This window comes from Phacochoerus africanus, chromosome 3 (genome assembly GCF_016906955.1).
Source record: "Phacochoerus africanus isolate WHEZ1 chromosome 3, ROS_Pafr_v1, whole genome shotgun sequence".
Lineage (NCBI taxonomy): Eukaryota > Metazoa > Chordata > Mammalia > Artiodactyla > Suidae > Phacochoerus > Phacochoerus africanus.
This window is the reverse complement of record NC_062546.1, coordinates 26883543-26906502: the sequence shown is the minus strand read 5'-3', so window position 1 is coordinate 26906502 and position 22960 is coordinate 26883543. Positions and strand designations below refer to the sequence as shown.

Genomic DNA, 22960 nt, shown 5'->3' with positions numbered 1-22960 from the left:
GGGCCACACCTGTGGCATATGGAGGCTCCCAGGCTAGGGGTCTAATCAGAGCTACAGCTGCCAGCCTATACCAGAGCCACAGCAACTCGGAATCCAAGCCGTGTCTGCGACCTACACCACAGCTCACGGCAACACCGGATCCTTAACCCACTGAGAGAGGCCAGGGGTGGAACCCGCAACCTCATGGTTCCTAGTTGGATTCGTTAACCACTGTGCCACGACGAGAACTCCATTCTTTAATTATTTTTAACTTTTTTTAAAAATAACTTTGAGGAAACCACTGGATTCCCATCATTTCTCTTCCCACAGTGACTGGTGCTGAGGCACTTAATAAATATTTGTGGAATTGAATCTGAGAGAAAATAGAGAAAATAGAAAGAAATTAATTTGAAATTGTAGCCCTCCACCGCAGTAAGGCAGTAATTGTATTGTCTTCCAGTCTTTATCCACCTCCCAGGTCACTGGGGCTTCTATGATTTGTTAGGTTTTTACATATTCAGGGCTCTCCCTCTTTGCCAAACTGTTAAATCTTTGGTACTCAAAATGTGATTTTTTTTTTTTTTTCCATGTGGAAGTTCCTGGGCCTGGGATAGAACCCTGGTCACTGCAGAGACAATGCCAGATCCTTAACTGGCTGCGCTGCGCCTCACCTGCAACCCCAAAATGTGGTCTTTAGACCAACAGCATGGACATTACCCAGGAGCTTGCTGGATATGCAGACTCCCAGGCCTACCACATTCCACCTAATTCAGCACTTTAAACAAGATACTCGGGTGATTCAGGATCACATTCAAATTTGAGGTACAAATAATCACCATTTTTAAATGCCTGCCGCTACTGTGATTTATTTAAGCATCCAAATATACATTGTGTATAATGTTAATACTTTGCCGTTTCTACCTATTATCACTCGTGTTATTTCTCTTTCAGTGTGTATCACAATGTGTTTTTGCTGTCCTCTATGTGTATTTCTCCTCCTCTTACTAATTCTGTTGTCTTGGGCCAATTACTCACCTTGCTGTGCTTCCATTTCTTTTTTCATTTGTAAAAATGAAGACAATAATAGAACCTATTTGAAGAGATTAAATGAGACAATTGCTTGTAAAACACTTAGCACAGCAACAGGCCCCTGGTGACTGCTCAATAAATGCTTGTTATTAATCGTATTCCAGGAGTTCCCAAAATGGGGAGGAGGGGGGGTCACTACAGAGATGTGGGTTCAATCCCCTGCTTGGCATGGTGGGTTAATAGATCCTACATTGCTGCAGCTGTGGCGTAGTTCACAATTACGGCTTGGTTTAAATCCCTGGCCCAGGAACTTCCATGTGCTGTGGGTGTGGCCGTTAAAAAAAAAAAAAAATAGTTTCCAATTTTTCAGTCTTATAGAAAGAACACGGTAATAAACATTCTGGCACTCAATTCATTTTCTTTTTCTTTCTTTCTTTCTTTTTTTTTTTGTCTTTTTACCATTTCTTGGGCTGCCCCCGCAGCATATGGAGGTTCCCAGGCTAGGGATCCAATTGGAGCCGTAGCCGCCGGCCTACACCAGAGCCACAGCAACGTGGGATCTGAGCCGCGTCTGCAACTACTCCACAGCTCACGGCAACGCCGGATCCTTAACCCACACTGAGCGAGGCCAGGGATCGAACCCTTAACCTTATGGTTCCTAGTCGGATTCATTAACCACTGCGCCACGATGGGAACTCCATCAATTCATTTTCCATATGGGGTTTGTTCTTTAGGGGAAATTCTTGGAAAGGTTAAGGGTTATATTCAGACTTTCAGGGTTCAATAGCACTGGGTTGACAAACTTTTTTTTTCTTTTTTATGATTTTTATTTTTTCCATTATAGTTTGTTTACAGTGTTAATTTCTACTGTACAGCAAAGTGACCCAGTCATGCATACATACATTCTTTTTCTCACATTATCCTCCGTCATGCTCCATCACAAGTGACTGGCTATACAGCAAAGACAAACTTTCAAGGTAGGGTGAGACTAGACTATGATCAACCTGAGAACGGCCAGGTAGCATTTGAGCCTGAACAGGAACATGGTGGAGAGTTCATTTCTCTGATGAGGACCAAGCTCTCCTCACCCACGTCCCTCAGTTCCGAGAGGAATTTCAACTGCTCTAAGGGAAATCTCAAAATCTCAGACAACAGCATTCTTGGTTTCAATTATAAATGCTAAGGAAAACATCATGAAATGCTGCATAATATTCTATGGGTTGAGACTATAATACCTAAAGCCAATTCCCATTGGTTGTCTCTTCAGATCTTTATAACTTTTCAAGTTTATTAAGAACTTGGCAAAGAACAAAGACATAGATAAAAATTATCTTCTCTGAGTTCTTCACAATCCACTCCCGATAGAAAGAAGGTGTGGTGATTACTGCTAATGAGATAACTTTGCAGCAGGAAATGCAGACCTGGGGGCCAGGCCGCCTACTTGAGAACCCCCGCCCCCAGCAGCTCCCATTTCAGCCTTAATGAGGGACCTCGCTCCTTTCATTCACTTTAAAATATCCCTGTGGAGGGCCAAGGAGGCCCCCCTTCCCCTCCCTGCAAGTGAAAGGACTTCATTAAGAAGTCCTTTCTCAGGCAGGAGAATTCCCGCTGGGAATTTCTCCGAGGGGCTAGGTTCACCCTAGGAGAATGGTTGACACATCAGGTTCTGAAATGCCCAAGGGTGTTGAAAAAAAAATTAAACTTTTTATTTTGAGACATTATAGATTCACTTAGAACAATAAAAAAAAAATCCTTCGGAGCAATCCCTGCCCCCTTTGCCCAGCTTCTCTCTGTGCACAGGTCCTGTCTTGTGCCATCTCCCAATCTGGATATTGACACTGATACAATGGAAATACAGATCTCCAACACCACAGGGACCCAGCATTTTAACAGGAAGGACAAATTCCAGATCCTCTTTATACCAAAAACCACAGGGGTAATACTACGGATTTCTTTCCTTTTTTTTTTTTTTTGGTCTTTTTAGGGCCCTGGCCGTGGCATATGGGAGTTCCTAGGCTAGGGGTGTAATCGGAGCTGTAGCTTCCGGCCTATGCCACAGCTACAGCAATGCAGGATCCAAGCCGCATCTTCGACTTACACCACAGCTCATTGAAAAGCTAGATCCTTAACGCACTGAGCGAGGCCATGGATCGAACCTGCTTCCTTATAAATACTAGTCAGATTTGTTTCTGCTGAGCCACAATGGGAACACCTGGATATTTTTTTCATGTTTCTATTTGTGATTAGCCTCATTATACTTTCAATATTAGCCCCCTTATTTACTTAGCGGGTTAGTTAGTTTTTTTGTCTTTAGGACCGCTCCCGCGGCATATGGAGATTCCCAGGCGAGGGGTCTAATTTGAGCTGTAGCCGCCGGCCTATGCCAGAGCCACAGCAAAGCCAGATCTGAGCTGCGTCTACGACCTACACCACAGCTCATGGCAACACTGGATCCTTAACCCACTGAGCAAGGCCAGGGATCGAACCGCAACCTCATGGTTCCTAGTCAGATTGGTTTCCACTGCGCCATGATGGGATCTCCAAAATTAGCTCCTTTATTATAAAAGTGTATAACAAAAGCCACAGAATTACAGTTAACTTAGACTCTTCTAAATGCTTATGTCATGAAAGTCATCAACAAGAAAGGCTGGGAATTTTTCCAGATTAAAAGAAGGTGAAAAAGAAGAGGTAACTACATATACGCAATGCGTGAGTTTCCACTGTGGCTCAGCAGTAATGAACCCATGATGATGTGGGTTTGATCCCTGGCCCCATTCAGTGGGTTAAGGATCCAGTGTTGCCATGAGCTGTGGTGTAGGCCACAGACCCTGCTCCAATCCTGCATTGCTGTGGCTGTCCTGTAGGCTGGCAGCTGTAGCTCAGATTTGACCACTAGACTGGAAACATCCACAGCGGGTTTGGCCCTAAAAAAAGACCAAAGATAAAAAATTAAAAAAATAAGTTTAACGTGTGATCCTGGATGAAGGTAAACAATTGCTATAAAAGATATTGGCACAACAACGTGAAAATACTTAACACTACTGAACCATTCACCTAGAATTGCCTAAGGTGATAAATTTTATGTAATGTGTTGTTGGGTTTTTTTTTTTAACCACAATTAAAAGAAAAAAGACATTATTGGGACAACTGATGAAATTTAAACACTTTAGCTTGGATAATAATATCACATCAATGTTAATTTCCTGAATTTGGTCATTGTACTTCATTATGTAAGAGAATGTCTTTGTTCTTAAGACAAGCCGAATGTACTTAAAGGATGAAATGGTTCAAGAAAAAAATGAGGAGAGGGTGGTGCAAATAAAAACAATTGTTGATTCTGGGTAAAGAATATACAGAGAAAGAATATACAGGGATTCTTTGTATTATTCTTGCAACTCTTGTAAATTTCCATTTATTTACAGAATAAAATGTAAAGGGTTTTTTTTAAAAGCTTAAAAAAAAGTGAAAAGACCTTCATCCCCATGTGGTCACAAGAGAAATGATTTTCTGTTTTCACTGATACATCTTTGCTTTTCACAGAGTATTCACTATGGGAGAGGTGCCTGGCATTTTTAGGCATTTTCTTCCTTAATCCTCTCAGTAACCCCACCAGGAGGGCCTAACTCTTATCCTTGTTTTTTTGTAGAAGAGGCTTCGACTGAAAGGAGCTACTCGAGGTCACTTGCTGGTTAGGGGCTGGACTGAGGTTGGAACCTGCCAAGTGTGCTGATGGACATCTCTCTGGAATGACCCATTAGACGTCTTCCTTCATGGTATTTATTTGCTTTTTTAACCCTGGACTCATATATACACTGTTTACACTATTTAGCATCTTGCCTTTTTCTTTCTTTTTTTTTTCTTGTTTTTTTTTGGTTGCTCCTTGGCATATGAAGTTCACAGGCGAGGGATCAGATCCCAGCCATTGTTGTGACCATCGCCAGATCCTTTAACCCACTCTGCTGGGCCTGGAATTGAACCTGCGTTCTGGAGCTGCAGAAATACCATCAATCCCATTGTGACACCGTGGGAACTCCAGCATCTTTCCTTTCTACTAAGCGGTAGATCTTGGAGCTCTCTGTACATCAGCAGTTTCAGACGTACTATTTCCTTTTCACAGGTGTATAGGGTTTCACCGTCTGGATGAGTTTTCGAACCAGGCCCCCGTTGGCATTTAGGGTTTTGATTGTTTGCACTATATACAAACAGTATCTGCACACATGGAGTTCCTGGTGTGGCTCAGCGGAAACAAATCTGTTAGCATCCGTGAGGATGCAGGTGCTATCCCTGGCCTTGTTCAGTGGGTTAAAGTCCCAGTGTTGCCATGAGCTGTGGGCTAGTTTGCAGACGCGGCTCTGATCCCACCTTGCTGTGGCTGTGGTGCAGGCCAGCAGCTACAGCTCCAATTCGCCCCCTAGCCTGGGAACCTATATATGCCTCAGGTGTGGCCCTAAAAACAGACAAATGAATAAATAAACAAACAAAACAATATCAAAAGACACTCATTAATGGGGTTGCTGGGCCATAGAATGGAATTGCTGGGCCTGTACCCTTCATTTGGAAAGCGTTGCCAAATGCCCAAGATTTGAAGTCAGTTTTGTGGCTATGTTTGTCCACTCACGTGACGTGTCTTTATTGAACATTTAGTATGTACTCAGCATCGTGCTGGGGGCTGGGACAGAGCAGTGAACCTGACAAAAACTCCCCTGCTGAGACTATTAAAGGGCAGAGGAAATGAGATGCTTAAAATAGGAAGATTTTTAAAAAATAAAAAATGATAGTAAATCAGGACCAGGTAGGAAGCAAATTTACCAACCCGTGGGGGCAATGGAGAGATTACTAATTAGTTTTCAAAGTGTCTGTGAGCTTGATGGAGGCCGGGGGAGGGGAGTCAATTCCTCTTTTAGATTTTTATCCTTATACATGTAAATTAATGTAAACAATCTAATACAGAGAGTTCCAATTCCCTGATTTTTGTATAGGATTTGGTGACATACTTGTCTGTTTAAAAATGTTTCTCCAAATCTCAAGATTTTGCCTTGAGCCAAGTTTGAGAGTGGAATTCCTGGGGTAAAGTTTAAGCCTGTTTCAGACCCCTGGCCTAAGCTCCCTTGGACATTTACACTGTCCCCTCCAGCAATTTGCTTTTTAAAGGGCCCTTTGGCAGTTCCTAGTTTTGAGGGTGGGGGTGTTAATGCCTCCACCTTTTGGGAATCTTACCCCTTATTTCAAATTCAAGATGGGATTCACTTTGCCTGAGAAAATGAGAGCTTGGATCTCTATTGTCTGCTTTGTTTTTCTTCTCGGGATGATTATAAAGTGAATGACTGGCCTGGGCCCTGATTTAGGACTGCAATGCAAATGGCTAAGGGTGTTGTGAACGCAACCTGGGTGTTAACTGGGAGGGGTCAGCGCAGAGAACTTTCTCTTCTAGACAATTTTTATTATCTGAAAGCTAGAGGTATCCATGGATTCCTTCAGGCAGCAGATACTTATTGATACTTATTGAGCACCTATTATGTGCCAGGACCTGTGCTAGGTGCTGGGGACACAGCAGTGAACAAGACAGGGTACTGCCCCCCCACCCCCCTGCCCCATGCAGCGCCCAGTCTGATGGGAAAGACACACAGAACTGAAGAGTTGCTCAAAGACACTAGGAAGGGATACTATGCTAGGAAGGAGTGGGGGTAGGGGTTACAAGCCGGTTCAGTGACGGGGTGGGGTGGGGTAAAGGATAGGGGAAGCCAGTTGTGAGTGGACCTGAGAGTTGAATGGAAATTAAGCAGAGTTGTCAGTCCTGGACCGCCTATACAAAACAATCAAGGAAGAAAGCCCTGGGTCTTAGGCTCCTCACCCAGCCTCCTCCTTCTAAGCCCCAGGTCAGCACCACTCAGCAGCCTTTCCCAAAGCCCAGCCTGCAGGCAGGGTTGTGGGCCTGCTGGGTATGTGCATGTCCTGAAGCTTGGAGAGAGGGCCTGCCCAGAAGAGATAAGGACAGGTCTGGACCAGGGGGATCCATCCCCTCTATGTTTATCTTAAAACAAAAGAGGAGACAGAGTCCAGATCCAGAGCAAACCCAGGAAGTAGGACCCTTCCTCTCCAGCCCCTCAACAATTACAGCTGTTATGATTACTGTACATCAGGCGGGCTGTTAAGCACTTTCCACAAGGCTTCTGGTTCAACCCTCAGTAAACTTCTGAAGCAGAGAATAGCATGGCCAGGGAACTTGAGTGACCTGTCTGAGGTCACATAGGCATCAGAAACCAGATCCTAAGCCCCAGGAGCTCTTCACCTTCAACATCCAGATAGTAACTCCGTACCCTGCATGTCCATGCACCATCTCACTTTTCACAATGAGGAAAACACTGGGAGCTCCATTTAAGGGAGGAATCCAAGCTTTAGAGAAGCTGTGTTGGAGGTAAGTCCCAAACCTTTGTTCCTGACTCACCAACAAGGATTTCCTGAGCACCTACTAGGAGGCAGGGCCTGTTCTATGTACACCATGAACAGAAGATAGCAGTGGTCAAAATAAACAAGCAGTCCCTCTTGGAGCTTGCATTCCAGTCAGGTAGACGGACAATAATGAGGAGGTGAATACATAGCAGTTTGGATGATGGGAGGTGGAAGGGAGACAGGGAGGAAGGTCGAGGTTTGCTCTTTCAATGGGGAGGTGAGGGATGCCATCTTTAATAAAGTGACTTTTGAGCCAAGACCAAAGGAAGTGAAGAAATAAGCCACACAACTGTCTCAAGGGAGAATTCCAGGCAAGAGAAGGTTAATTGCCAAGGCCCTGAAGTCACAGTATGTTTGGTTTGTTCAAGGAAAAGCCAAGAGGCCAGTGTGGTGAGATCTGGGAGGAGGGTAGCAAGAGAAGTCAAGGTCCTATTGGGTTAAGATCTTGGGGGCCATTGGAAGGACTTTGGCTTTTGGCCTAAGATGGGGAGTCATAGGAGGGTTTGAACAGAGATGGGGGATGGTCTGACCCAAGTGTTGCGAAGAACCTTCTGGCTACTTTGGAAGAGAATATGGGGCAAGTTTGGAAACCAGGAGCCTGGTAAAGAGTCTGGTGAGGTCTTCTGGGGGGAGGAGGATGGTGGCTTGTATAAACGTGGTAAGGGGCAAGTTTTGTTTTTGATTTGATTTTTAGGGCCACATCCCACATTATATGGAGGTTCCCAGGCTAGGGCTCGAATCAGAGCTGTAGCTGCCAGCCTATACCACAGTCACAGCAATGCAGGATCCTTAACCCACTGAGCAAGGCCAGGGATAGAACATGCATCCTCTTGAATGCCAGTCAGATTTGTTAACTGCTGAGCCACAGTGGGAACTCCAAGGGTCAGGTTTTGGATCTAACTAGAGGAAAGAACTGTCAGATTTGCTGCTCCATCCAGTTTGGAAGCTTGAGAGAAAGAGGTCAAGACTAATACTAAGATTTCGGGCCCATTCCATACTCTGCCATCTGCCTCATTCAACAGTGAAGGAAGGAGTTCCCCATTGTGGTGAATCGGTAATGAATCCCACTGGTATCCATGAGAATGTGGTTTCGATCCCTGGCCTCACTCAGTGGGTTAAGGATCTGGCGTTGCTGTGGGTTTTGGTGTAGGTCGCAGATGCGGCTCGGATCCCATGTTGCTATGGCTGTGGTGTAGGCTGGCAGCTGTAGCTCCAATTGGACCCCTAGCCTGGGAACTTCCACATGCCATGGGAGCAGCCCTAGAAAAAGCAAAAAAATAAAACAAACAAAAAAGTTTTCTTCATAAATTCTTCCAACTTTGCTGAATGCCAAAACATTTTCATAATAAAATGTTGGAAAATTATAAAAGTAATTAATAAATTCTTTTTTTGTTGTTGTTGTTTTGGCCATGGCACACGGGATTCCCAGGCCAGGGGTCAGATCTGAGTCGCACTGCCTTAGATGCAGCAACACCAGGTCCCCAACACACTGTGCTGGGCCAGGGATCCAACCCAAGTCCCAGTGTTCCCAAGAAGATGCCGATCCTGTTGTGCCACAGCGGGAACGCCAATGAATTCTTATGTGGTCATCTTGGACACTTTTACAGTAACTCTTAAAACTGAAAATATCTATACTTAGGAGGAAGCAGGTAGGGGAATATTCTTGGCAGCCAGGATTGCGATGGGGAAAAGTTGTAAACAAACACATTGTCCATGAACCGGATAAACTGCTTGATGATTGACAGTTCATTGATACCGTGGCATTCTATAAAGCAGTTTCAAAAGGGTGACAAAAGGTCATACGAGCTAGTGTGGCTGTTTTTCCTTGGATTGACCAAGGAAAGGGGGAAACTTTACATACACAGAACTCACCAGGGCCTTCACCCTACTCTGGGACTTTGTGTTTTGTTCTGAGAGCAACCCGTGTAAGAGTTCTAAGCAGAGGCTTGAGGGTTAGTGAGGTAGGGGGACTAATGCATTATAATTCAAGAGGACCCCTAGGCACCTGCCTGGGAAGAGCAGACAGGACCTACAGGTGGCAACCCTGGGACCTGGATGGTGGGTGGAGGTGGACGGAGGTCTCCTGAGACCCCAGACTGGAGCTGGAGTAGGTACTAGGGCCTGGAACTTGCAAAAGGTGAACAAGGTATGGTTCCTAGATCCCCAGTTTGCTGTCCCCATTACCTCCACTGGCTCAACTGATGTTTCTTCAGGGAGAACTCAAGGCTGAAGTCTGTGCTGCTGGGCCTGAGGATGGACATAAGGATGGCCACCATCCCTTTCAGTCCTCACCAGCCCCTGCTGCACAGATGGGGGAAGTGAACTCAGACAGGTGAGCTCCCAAGGTCAGATGACAACTGGCAGAAGTGACTTTTTCTCTTTGTTTGCCTTTTTAGGGCTGTACCCACAGCATATGGAGGGTCCCAGGCTAGGGGTCGACCGGAGCTGCAGCTACCAGGCCTACGCCACAGCCACAGCAATACCAGATCCGAGCCTCGTCTGTGACCGATACCATAGCTCATGGCAACGCTGGATCTTTAACCTACTGAGTGAGGCCAGGGATCGAACACACATCCTTATGGATACCAGTTGGATTTGTCACTGCTGAGGCACGACGGAAACTTCCAGAAATGATACTTTTTCAAAGCGCTTCTTTACAGTAGAAACCTATCAGGTGTAAATGAATCAAAGTTTATGTAACCTCATTTCATGGTCATTACGAAATTTGGAAGGCCTTGGGGCACTTGCTAAAGTGTAAAGCATACAATGATGATCTGTTTTTAAGGCTCAGGAGAAAGCCATCAGTGGAGTTCCCATTGTGGCTCAGCCCTAATGACCCTGACTACTATCCATGAGGATGTGGGCGCTATCCCTGCCCTCGCCTGCTGGGTTAAGGATCTGGTGTTGCTGTGAGTTGTGTAGGTCACAGATGTGGCTCTGATTCAACTCCTAGCCTGGGATCTTCCACATGCCTCAAGTGTGGACCTAAGAAGAAAAAAAAAAAGCCGTCAGTGATTCAGGCCTAGGCCCCAAGTCAAATGCCACAAAAACAAATTGCAAACAATTCTGGGTGAAGCCTCTTCTCACAAGGGCTACTCTGAAGGGTGTGTTTTAGGGCAGTGGGCCATAGGGCTGTGTTTCCTTAATCACGTCTTATATCTTTAGAATTGATGGTCTTGGGCAATTCAAGGGAGGCAAGTTACTACTACTAGTAACAATAAATAACTTGAGCATTCGTTCATTTGATGTCTGGCAAAACGGGGATAAAATGTCTAGATCCAGAGACTGTTACAGAATGAAAAGAAGGCCTTCTTGTTTTCTGTGCCAGACACTATGCAAAACGCTTCATTCATAAGTGAGCATATTACTAACTCATCTGATGAAAATCCTCCAGTGTCTGAGTCTGAAGTTCCCCATAACTTGGCCCCTCCCTTCTTCACCAGATTCTGGCCTCCTCTCCACCGAGTCTCCAGCCTCGTGGGCATCCTCTCAGTTCCTTCTGTGGACCCTGCTCCTGGTGCCCTAGGACCTTAGCGAGGGATGGTACCTCTGTCCCAAACACATTTCTTTTTTTCGCTTTTGAGGGCCGCACTCGTGGCATACAGAGGTTCTCAGGCTAGGGGTCTAATTGGAGCTGTAGCCGCGGACCTACACCAGAGCCACAGCAACGCCAGATCCGAGCCGTGCCTGCGACCTACACCACAGCTAATGGCAATGCCAGACCTTAACCCACTGAGCGAGGCCAGGGATCGAACCTGCAACCTCATGGTTCCTAGTTGGATTTGTTTCCACTGAGCTAGGACGGGAACTCCCCCAAACACCGTTCCCTCCCGCCTGAGCCTCCTCACGGGCCGCCTCCCTGTCCCCTCAGATCTCTGCTTGGCCATCACTTTCTCTGGGCCTGTCACTGAAAACCCTTCCTCCTATTATAACCTGCTCTTGTCTTCTCAGCACATAACTGTAACCTCATAACTGTTCATGAGATAAATTGAATTAATGTCTGTTTCTCTTACTCACTCGATTGTAAACTCCAAGAGGAGAAGCCCAGAAGTGTTTTTTTGTTCTCTGCTTTATCCCTGCCTTACTGTGATCAACTCCATAAATATCCCCCGCCACCCAGCCCCAGTCCTCTTCAGGGAGGGCAGCAGAAAGAACTTCCAGGCAGGCTTTGCAGGGGATGGAGGGAGTGGGCTGTCAGGATGAGGAGGAGGCAGGGTATATCCCACTTCCCATCCCAACCCCCATCCCCACTCCAGGGCACTTCCCTTTCTTGGAGGAGGGCAAGGAGGAGAAGATGGGAAACGCCAAGAGCAAAGCATCAGGATAGAGTTTCCCTGGCTTAGAAGCTGGAGGAGATTCACCTCCCCTGGCAAAGGAAAATTGTGGGGCTGTGCAGTGAGCAAAAGGTTCCAGGACCTAAAGAGATCCATCCTCCTGCCCTCCAGGCCAGTGACTTGCTAAGTGACCTTAGGCAAGCTACTGCTCCCTTCTGGGCCTTAGTTTCCCATGTACAGGGCCTCATATCAACGATAAGAACACTAACAACACGTAACATTTAAAAAATTTTTTTTTCTGCTTTTTCAGGGTCGATCCTGCAGCATATGGAAGGACCCAGGCTAGGGGTTGAATCAGAGCTGCAGGTGCCTGGCTACACCACAGCCATAGCAACACCCAGTCTGGCCAATACCACAGCTCAAGACAACTTAACCCACTGAGCGAGGCCAGGGTGGAACCCACAATCTCAAGGTTACAAGTTGGATTCGTTACCACTGAGCCACAAAGGGAACTCCCCTAACACACTTATTTAATGAAAACTAAAGAATAATACCTGGCCGGAGGCTGTGTACTTGTCCAGGCAGGTGTATTTAAAAATAACTATTTCCACGGCCCATTTGGAGGTTTAAAAAAGCAGAAAAGAATTCTTTCCATGGTCCACTGTGGCAGAAAGGAGTCTGGGTGTTCCTGTTGAAAATGAAAGGTGAGGAACCCACTTTGCAAATGAACGTGGCCTCTAATGACACTGCAATTAAGACTGAGTACTTTACAATGGAGTTCTTTCACATACACGGGCTCCTCGAATCCCCGCAGTCACTCCGGGAAGTAGGCATTACTATTATTATTATTATTCCAATTAGAAGGGGAAGAAGACTGAGGCTCAAACTCCTTAGCATAGCACAGGAGGAGTGGGGGGCTGAGCTGGGAATCTAGTTCCAAGCTGCCACCACCCAGCTGGGGCTCCAGCAAACCCCTTCACCTTGCAGTGCCTCGGTCTCTGCAACTGTAAAATGGAATTCATCATAATAGACAAGGCATGTAGACCTAGAGATGAACCGGGCTGGCCTCCGCTGCCAGGAGCCCAAGGAACGGGGTTATGTGACCCTGTGGAGGAAGGAAGCATGCTAGTCTCTGCACCTGCCACGAACTAGGACAGCCAGGAGCTCAGTGCAGCCTGTGCTCAGTACTAATGACAATGTAGTTCTTTAACAAGCCCCTTTGGGGCAGTTTCCATGTGCCAGGCCCTGTTCAAAATGCCCAACATGAATTAACTCAGATAATTCTCACCCCCATCCCTACTGTGGGTACAATTATCACTTTCATTTTGCAGCTCAAGAAATTGAGGCACATAGAGATGAAGTCACTTGTTCATAAAATTACTGACCCTATATGGAGACGCTTTTGCAGGTCAGGCCCTGTTTGCGTGTGTGCTTAAAACTTGTAGCTGCTCTAAGCGCTGAAAAGATGATGGTATAATACAACACAGATGTCACAGTTTGTCACAGCATAGGTGAAAGTCCACTTCCATATGCTGAAGCTGTGGGCCTAAGAAGCAAAAAAAAATAAAAAAAATAAAAAAGAGTTCCCCTCTTGGACATGGGGCCAACCCCTCTGAGAATGGATGCTGTGGGAGTGGGTGTGGTGTGGGAGATGAATAGGGCACACCTTAAAGCCCAGACAGGGGGAAGAACACTGGATGGGAACTCCGAGAATTAATTCTTTTGAATAAGGACTGATTAGCATGAAGGCATCAAGGATGTAAAATATGTATCATGAAGGCATCAAGGATGTATATATGTTGTTTTTTTCTTTTTAATGTTAATTTTTTAGAGGGAGGCACCTTTTTATTGAAGATGATCTATGGTTGATAAAAGGGTTGTAAGACTAGCAAAAGGAACTTATGATGTCCTTTAAATCAGATTCTCCATTTGTTTACATTTTCGCCCCTTTGGCTTTACAGTCTCCCCCTCCCATACATATGCGTATTATTGTTTCTGAACCATTAAGGGCAAATTGGTGATACTGTGCCCCTTTAAACCTCAATACTTTAGTGTTTATTTCCTAAGAGCAAGAACATTATCTTATCTGTGTTTTGTTTTTTTTTTAATGACAAAACAAGTGTCCTTTAATCACAAAATTTTTGTTGATTCCTTAATATTGATTGCCATCATAAGGATTGTGGTGTTAGAATAAATTATCAAGTAAACATTGTTGCACATGTATACAACCAGAGGAAAATTTGAAATCAACCTAGAAACAAAATTTATGTGCCTACAGTAACATCTATATATATATGTTTTTTTCCCTTTTTGGCTGCACCCCCAGCATGTAGAAGCTCTGGGGCCAAGGACTGAATTAGCCACAGCAGCGACAACAATGACAGATATTTAACCTGCTGCACCACTGGGAAACTCCTGCATGTTTTTCAAACTATTAAAAAGAAAAATCTTCCTGAAAAATATTTCTTTGGGGGCCAGAGCCTTAACTGCCTAACTGGGTAATCCAGCTTCAATTTGTCCATTTAAATTCATTCAATGGTTCCAGCAGCAGTCCTATGAAATCTTCTCTCTGTGGTTAAGGAAACTGAGAATCAGAGAGAACAGGTAGCTTACCATTCATAGGATCTATCTGATAAAAAGTCTCCCTCTTGGGGAGTTCCTGTTGTGGCTCAGTGGGTTATGAACTCGGCTATTATCCATGAGGATGCAGGTTTGATCCCTGGCCTTGCTCGGTGGGTGGGTTAAGGATCTGGAGTTGCCATGAGCTGTGGTATAGATCATAGACTCAGGATCTGACATTACTGTGGCTCTGGTTTAGGCGGGGAGCTACAGCTCTGATTCGACCCCTAGATTGGGAACTTTCATATGCTGAAAGTGCTGATCTAAAAAGCAAAAAAAATTAAATTAAAAAAAAAAGTCGGAGTTCCCGTCGTGGCGCAGTGGTTAACAAATCCGACTAGGAACCATGAGGTTGCGGGTTCGGTCCCTGCCCTTGCTCAGTGGGTTAAGGATCTGGGGTTGCCATGAGCTGTGGTGTAGGTCGCAGACACGGCTCGGATCCCGCGTTGCTGTGGCTCTGGCGTAGGCCAGGGGCTACAGCTCCGATTCGACCCCTAGCCTGGGAACCTCCATATGCCGCAGAAGCGGCCCAAAGAAATAGCAAAAAGACAAAAAAAAAAAAAAAAAAGTCCCCTCTTGGACATGGGGCCAACCCATCTGAGAATGGATGCTGCGGCAGTAGGTGTGGTGTGGGAGATATATAGGGCACACCTTAAAGCCCAGACAGGGGGAAGAACACTGGACAGAGTGAGGGGACCCGGGTGCCAACACAGCCCATGCTGTGACCCCACATTTGCATGTCCCTGAGGCAGACCCTCTGTATTCCCCTCCAAATCCACATTCTGCAATCCTGCCTCTTTAGGTAAACCCAGGTGCTCAGGTTTGAATCCCAGGGGTCAGAGTTCCTGCTGTGGCGCAGTGGGTTATGATCTGGCTTGTCTCTGTGGAGCACTGGTTCCATGGATCCCCATCCTGGGGTGGTGGGTCAAGAATGAAGCATTGCTGCAGTTGTGGTGTAGCTCGCACATGGCTCCATTTGATCCCTGGCCTTGGAACTTCCTGATGCCGCAGGTGTGCCTGAAAAAAAAAAAAATGTAAAATAAAATCCCATGGGTCATCCTTGATGCCACGCTTCTCTTTACCCCATGGAGCCCTCAGTACCCCTTGACTCAGCCTCCACAATCTATTTCCAATCCAGTCACTTTTCCCCACCTCCTCTGCTCCCCCTGACTGTGGTGGTCCAGGCCACCATCCTCAGTCTTCCAGATCTGGCACCAGATCTCTGCCCACCTCCGTACTCTACTTGGGTCTGTTTTCAACATTTGAGTCAGATCATGGCTGACCAGGGCTCACAAAACTTGGCCTTCCTGTTATTTCTCTGTTTTTCATGCCCTGTGCCCTGGCCACACTGGCTATCCCTCCCACGTGCCAAGCTGGATCCTGACCCGGGTCTTCCCCTGGCTATATCTTCCCAGTCTCCATTTTATCTCCTTCCTAGATTTATCCACACCTGACATTCTTAGGTTTATTTATGTTTCTTACCTGACACTCCCCAACCAGTGTGTAAGCTCTGGACCTTCCTGTCTGAAATCCTAGGCCTGTAGCTGTGACATAGCTGGTGTTCAGAGAAGGGCAAGCTCCGTGGCTGTCTTACTTTGCGTCTGTTCTTCTCTGGGCCTCTCACCCCTCATCTGAAATAGGGCCCCCAATTCTTCTTGCCCTGACTCCTCATAGAGTGGCTGTGAGACTCAAGTGAGGTGGTGAATATGACCTATGGAATTTGCAAACTTTAAAGTTCTGCACCATAGGGACACATGCCAATTTCCTTTCACCTCTTCTGGTTTTCACCCTCTTTTCCAAATGACAGGACATGGACCACTGGCTTTTCAAACCATAAATATTTTCTTCCTGGAGCTGGGTGGTCTGCTGTCCCCAGAAATGTCTGTTTTGTCTCCCCAAACCCACGTCTTGGCATCCTAACTACACCTCCCTGGCATTCCTGATAGCACACAGACATCCTTCGCCACACGGCAGGTCTTAGCTTATGGATCATAAAACAGAGACCCGGCATACCTCCCCACAGGCCCACCAGCTTCATATGCCATTACTTTCCCCTGAAGACACACCTCAGATGGTGGAGACAAGCCACAGGCCCTGTTGAGAGATCCTTTTCTTCCTGCACCAGCTGACTGGAACCCAATTTTGCGTGCCCATGACAGAAGGTCTAGGAGTACCTGCCACTCATTCACATGAGGTTTTCCAGATTGCTGAGCCCATTTTGCTTACCTATATATCTCCCTAGCCTCTCTCTAGGTTTCTAGGTAGAGCAAGATCCAGAGAGTTTAGAAACTTTTGCAGCTTCCAGAGATTATATTATTCACACATTTGCAAACACCTGGAAAGAGACGAAGGGAGAAAACTGGTTTTATTCAAAGAGCTAGCATCCAGGAGGCAGGAAATCTGTGTTCATTCATTCATTCAACAAACTTCTATTGAACTCCTCCTGTAGGAACTAGAAATAGAGCTTGGAACATGACAGACATGTAGTTTTGTCCTCATGGAGTATTGTGTGTACTGTACGTGTGTGTATGTGTATGTGTGTGTGTGTGTGTGTGTGTGTGTGTGTGTGTGTGTGTGTAAAACAAGAAAAACAAGAATCAGAAAGATATAAACAAGGAGTTATGCAAAAAAGATTTCAGATAGCTGTAAGTGCTACAAAGAGAATGAAATTGTGAAGTAGAGACTAGACCTTTCAGGTGGGATAGTCAGAAAAAGTCTTTCCAGAAGCTGACATTTTGGGAGAAAGCTGAATGGTGCAGAGATTTGGGCAAAGAACACCCATTAACATGTTTGATGAGTCTGAAAAACAGCAGATAGGGGAGAAGATTAAAGTGAGGGAGGGGAGAGGATTAGGAGATGCCTGGGAAAGCAGGTAGGAGCCAGTTCATAGAGTGCCTTGAAGGCCATCATGTCGTCATTATTTGTTTTTTCATTCATTCAACAGACATTTATTGAGCATCTATGATGTGTGGGCTGAGACACATGAGACCCTGCCCTCACAGTCGGATACCTGGGGACAAACAGATAAGGAAATACTCTAAGTGTAAATACCAGTTGTGAGAAATATTAGGAAGTGCTCTTTTCCATTAGTTCAATGCCCCTTTAAGGGCACAGGAGGAAGAGACCTGCTAACAGAAAGGGGCTTCTCCTTCGGATGATGCCAGCTGTACCCCAGGAACCCAGCCAGGAACCTGAGGGCCCTGACTCCTCTGCTCCCCCTCCCCTCTCCTGCCCTCAAGACGGCTGACGAAGGGCCAGCCGGGTGGGAGGAAGGAAGGACTTGTCCCAGGGTCCAGAGCTGGCGGGGGCACCGCAGCGCCCATGTGGCGTTGCGGCTGGAGCTGGGGGATTAAGGGCAGAACCTGCTGCTGCTGTGCGACTCCAGTGGGGGCGCTTCCTTCTCTGGGCCCCCCACAGCCAAAGCTAAGCGTCGCCGGTCGGGGTAGGCGAGCGGGAAGAAGGGGGCCCCAGGAGGAGTCTCTAGCGTAGAAGGACCTTTGCGGGCTCCCCTCTAGGGCCTGTTATCCGGGTGGTGATTTAACCAGCCGGGGGGCCAGGAGGCGGTGCCTGTGGAGGAGGGGCGGAGGGGAGGCTCCCGAGTGATTTCAAATTTCCCTCGTCCCCGCCCCCCGCCCCCCGCGCCAGAGGCGCGGTTCTGAGTGGCTGTGGCGGGGGCGCCCCCGGGCGGGGGCGGAGCGACTGCCGGGCCGGGGTTACAAGGGGACTCGGCACCGCCCCCTCCCCACCCACTCCTGCTGCCAGGTTTGGTCTGCGTCTCTTCCTCGCAGCAGCCGCCCCCCCAGCCCGGCGGCCGCGGCCCGCGTGGACGCCCCGAGCGCCCCCCGACGGACGCCACCGGCTCACTGGCAGGCGGGCGAGCGTGCGGCCGCGCCCGGCCGGCAGCGCGGGGGTTAAGGGGCCCAAGTAAACGTAGCTCGGCGATCGGCGCAGGAGATTCGCGAGCCGAGCGCTCTGCTCGGCCGCCCGCCGGCCTCCCGCCAGCCTGCCCCGACCCGCGGCTCGACCGCGGAGCCGCGCCCGAGTCAGGCTCTCGGCAGGTGAGCGTCCGGTGGCCCCGGGGAGGCTCACCAGCCCGAGGACTCCGTGGGTTGGTGGGGGAGGGGGCAGAGGAGGGACACCGAGACTGCAAGGAGGGATCCCGTCCCGGGACCTCCTAGGGAGGCAGCTCCCATCCGGCTGGAGACCAGGCATGATTGGGGAGGAGAGGTCTTTGACCCTATTTGGGAAGCGGGCTGGGGGAACAAAATGGGCGGGGGGCATGTGTCTTAGAGGAATATGAGTGGAAGGGATACTTGCTGTGTTCCCGAGGAGAGAAGTTCGTCCCTAGGGAGGGAGACTGGCGGCCTTCCTGGGGTCTAGAGCCGAGGGGAGGAGGTGACCCATTGAGAAGTGGAGCAAATGGGGCGTGTGATCTTACCTGGCATCAGCTTTAGGGGAAGCCTCCTTGGGGAGGGGAACGGGATAGAAAAGAATTCTGCCAAGGAAGTGGGTGTCCGTCCATTACATCTTGGACTGGCGTTTCAGCCGAGATAGCTGCCCGCCTTCCCCGGGCTAGGAAAGAGTTAGTGGGCGTGGGTGCGGGCGAGCAGGTGGGCCAGGGTGTTGGCGCGTACCGGGGGCGTGCGCCAGACGAGCGGGCTCGCTGGGTCCTCGCTGGATGAGCTGTGGAGAGTAAGGATCCGCGGGGCTGCCGAGATGCCCTTGGGAGAGGTTCCTTTCTCCCCCCTGTACACACCTGGCCGGGGAGGAGCCGGCCCGGGGCGGCGCCTTCCTGCCCTGACCACACTGCCTGCCCTGGGGGCTCACTTTCCATTTTCCACTCTTCCAGAGGCAAGCTGGTCCCACCCCCCAAACTTGCAGACTGAGGCGTGAAAACCTCCAGCACTATCTTGGTGTCCCTGTGGTTGTTTGGTGAAAAAGGGTGCGTGGTTCTCCTACTTTGCAGGGGAGAAAGTGGAAGCTGGGGCAGAGCCTGCCGACTTAGCAAGTTAGCAGCAGAGAATTGCTCCCGGGCCTGGGTTTTCCCTGCTGGAGTCCTCACCTGTGACTGGGAGGGGCTGCAGGAGATATGGGCGCAGCCGAGGCCTGTGCCTCTTTTTTGCCTCCTTCACTTATCCCCTAGCCTGAAAGAGCCTGGCTGGGCCCTTGTGCTTTCCCAGCCACCCATGCTGAAAGGTGTATGAATTAAAGAGAATTAAGGATAAGAGTATGAGTTCTGATTTTCTGCTTCCTGATTTCTGGATGCTGTGAGCTTTGGTGAATTGGTGGCAATTATCTTTGGGTGCCAGGTCCTGCTGGGGCCCTCCCTTAGAGGCTCTAGTAGAGGGCCCAGGGCACTGACCTGCCTCTGCCCCCCTTCCCCCAGGCCAGCCATTGGAAACCCCAGGTGCAGACTTGATTTTTCCCAGTGTTGAGATGATGCTACCTATAGTATAGGTCCGGCATACACTAATTCCTCAATAAAGACTTGCCACTCTTGGCATCATTATCTAACATGTAGGCTAAGCAAGCTGCCCTCTTTAGGGGAATGCATAGGTCACTGGCATGTGTTTAAGTCTCCCTGTAAATCTGTTGCCCTCTGTGACTTAGTTATTATATCTGCGAAATGGGAACAATCATACTAGTAACCCCAGGTTGTGTAAGAATGAAACTAGTTGTTACGTGATTTAACCTCTAACCCTCTGTTCCTCAGATGTCTGAAGGAGGTAAGAGTCCCAGTCACATTAAGTTTGAGTAAAGACTCAGTGTGATAGAAGGTGGTGACTGCTGGTTTTTGTATTAACCAATAGCCCCTCTTTTTAAGGTGGCCATTAATGAGAATTGGAGATGAAGGGAGGCACCTCTTCTGGCCACTTCTTTCCTGCCTTCTTCCACCAAGGTATTCATTCCTCTCTCAGCTAAGAAAGTTTTGCAAATCATTGTCCTTCATTTGGGAGTTGGCAAGAAGGAGGGCCTTTGTTCCTTTCTGAAAGGAGCATCTTGTGGCTTTATGGGTTGGGGCCATTTTTACACCCCCAGTCCACCCTCAGTTTGGGGCCTGCCTTGAAGGTGTAAAAGCAGAGCTAAGTGAACTCCTTTACCCCTCCCCTGTTGGGGTGGAGGAGGCTGAGACAAAGGGGCCAGGGCTGGGGCTGGCTGCATCCTGCTCCTTAAAGCCATAAGCATTACCCCCACCCCTTGCAAAGTTTGCTAGGAGGGGAGGAGGATATCTTGGAGCTGCAGGGGCTAAGGGGAGGAGCAAGGGAGGTGGGGCTGGGAGAGGCTGCTTCCCCTGCTTCCTTTCCTTCAGCCACGTGGGGCCTGCAACCCAGAGAGAGGTGCCTGTTACTCTTTCTTATTGCAGCCCCAAGCTTCCTGATGGGGGGCTCTGGGCAACAACTTAACCCTTTGTCTCAGCCCAGCTTCTCTGCCAGCTGTCCCGCCTTGAGGCTCAGATACTTTCCCATTGCACCTGAGATGGTCCTTGCGAAATCTGAAATTCCTCTTGGTCCTACGCCATGGCAAATGCCCCCACCCCCAGCCATTGAAAGAAACAGGATCTCAGCTCAGGCACACTCTGTGTTGAGTGAGTTTTTAAAAATCTTGAATTTAGGGTGATATTTCAGTTTCTCAGTGGTCCAGGGCCGGAAGGGTACAGAATCCCTCATGTTGTTGGCACTCGTTTGTGAAGTGACGTGCTGATGTTCTCATGCAGCTGAAAAATTGCAGGTGTTGGAACTCAGGGCTCGGGGAGATCAGGTACTTCGGCAGCTTGGTGATTAGTGCTTTCCAGAACTTAGACACCCGCCATTATCCTGGGACAAGAGCTTGTCCCTCCAGAAGGGAAAAAGCCCAGTGTGCAGATGTGGCTGTGGATGTGGCTGGAGGGAAGTGGCCTGGTGAATGCAGAGGGAGCCCACACATAAGCCGCTGTGTAGATTACAAGCACACACACACACAGGAGAGTTGCTAGGAAGACTAAATGGAATCCAGAAGCCTTTTAGCTTAGTAAGCCTTAGGTGTTCTTTCCCAAAATAAGTTAGGTGGCGGCCCTAAGTGTTATAAAAAGCTTGTTATCCTTTAGGTCATGTTATACATCTGAGGCAATAGACTTAAAGGGGCCTGGGCTTTGGAATAAAATCTGGATTTAGGAGTTCCCCTTGTTCCCTGAGGATGTGGGTTCGATCCCTGGCCTTGTGCAGTAGCTTAAGGATCCAGCCTTGCTGCTATCTGTGGCATAGGTTGCAGATGCAGCTCAGATCTGGTGCTGTCGCAACTGTGATATAGGCCTGCAGCAGCTCCAATTCCAGCCCTGGCCTGAAAACTTAGATATGCTGGAAGTGCGGCTGTAAAAAAGAAAAAAAAAATTGGATTTATATATTCCTCCATTTATAAGCTGGTGGGTTAAGTCTCAGTTGCCTCATCTGGAAAATAGGGTTGCATTACTGGCCATTTCCAGGGGATGCTGAAGCTTGAGGCAGTTGAGATGCTGTAGATTAAAAAGCTCACATACTGACGACTCAATTATGTTGTGTTATGTAGTAAATACTGAGATATTGGCAAGTGGTCATTATTTACTTCCTGAGAGTTGAAACAATCCTGGTTAGCATTCCTGAGATTTTCCCCAGAGAACAAGCAAAATGAGGAGGAACTGTTTTGTGTAGGGAATAGGTATATTTTTTAAAAACTGCCTTCCTCGTTAGATACAAATGAAAATCAAATTTGCCATCCTCAGATGTCAAGAAAAAAGAGGTCATGGCCTGTCATCTCGAAGTCCCAATTTTTTTTCTGTCTTTTCTAGGGCCGCAGTTGATTTTCTAGGGCGGCATATGGAGGTTCGCAGGCTAGGGGTCCAATCAGAGCTGCAGCTGACGGCCTACACCAGAGCCACAGCAACGCGGGATCCAAGCCAGGTCTGCAACCTACACCACAGCTCAGGGCAATGCTGGATCGTTAACCCACTGAGCGAAGCCAGGGATTGAACCTCATGGTTCCTAGTCAGATAACCATTGAGCCACTACGGAAACTCCTCAAAGTGCCATTTAATCAGTGTTTTGCCTCTTCTGGAAATGGAGAAAACTCTTGAGGACCTGTAACCCGTCTTAAGCTAAGGGATGAGACCCAAGGGAAATGCAGAGTGGTGAGAAAAGGTGCTCAATTAATTGGTGATGGTCTCCGAGGGCCTTGTGGTCACCTGGGACAGGCTTCCCAGGTGGATGGAGGACATTTTGGTGGAGCAGTGGAGATTTCTAGGAATCTGCAACCATTGGCCTCTGCTCTTAATCTTCCCCAGTTTGGCCTGACCAGGTCCTCTAAGAGAGGTCACCTGTAGAGATTTTCATTCCAGCGCTGCAGCCTGTGGGCTCTGCCCCAGGTAGACCCCTGCCACGTGCACCGTGGCACCCTCCCCTTCCCCACCTGCCCATCCCCCACCACGCTGTGACACAGGGCTCAAAATTATTTTTCGAGAAAAATTATCTTTCTTGGCAGTCTCTGAAATTGGTAGGGAGAGCATTAGCCATTGAAAGATTGTGATGAGTAGGAAATTAGAAATCCATTTTCTCCCCCGCCCCCTACTTTTTTAACTGGCCAAGGCATGTGGAAGTTCC

The 22960-nt window shown here is 48.0% G+C and overlaps 1 protein-coding gene and 1 long non-coding RNA gene across 12 annotated transcripts in view; both read left to right on the top strand.

Moving 5' to 3' along the window:
* Positions 1 to 222: 222 nt before the first annotated feature.
* Positions 223 to 4930, top strand: LOC125122076 (uncharacterized). Of its 2 annotated transcripts, XR_007133695.1 has the most exons (3): positions 223 to 801; positions 4655 to 4781; positions 4902 to 4930. It is a non-coding gene; the product is annotated as an uncharacterized LOC125122076 (long non-coding RNA). The 2 variants fall into 2 exon arrangements; XR_007133694.1 differs by lacking the exon at positions 4902 to 4930 and having other exon boundaries at positions 4655 to 4832.
* A 13321-nt stretch (positions 4931 to 18251) lies between these two features.
* DNMT3B (DNA methyltransferase 3 beta) overlaps positions 18252 to 22960 on the top strand; it is a 39299-nt gene continuing 34590 nt past the window's right edge. For 8 of the 10 annotated variants that reach the window (XM_047771333.1, XM_047771329.1, XM_047771331.1 and 5 more), the window contains exons 1-2: positions 18288 to 18409; positions 20176 to 20250. The gene's annotated coding sequence lies outside the window, so the exon portion shown is untranslated. Of the gene's footprint in view, positions 18410 to 20175; positions 20251 to 22960 lie in introns of all 10 variants that reach the window. The other 2 variants (XM_047771334.1, XM_047771326.1) reach the window with 2 other exon arrangements.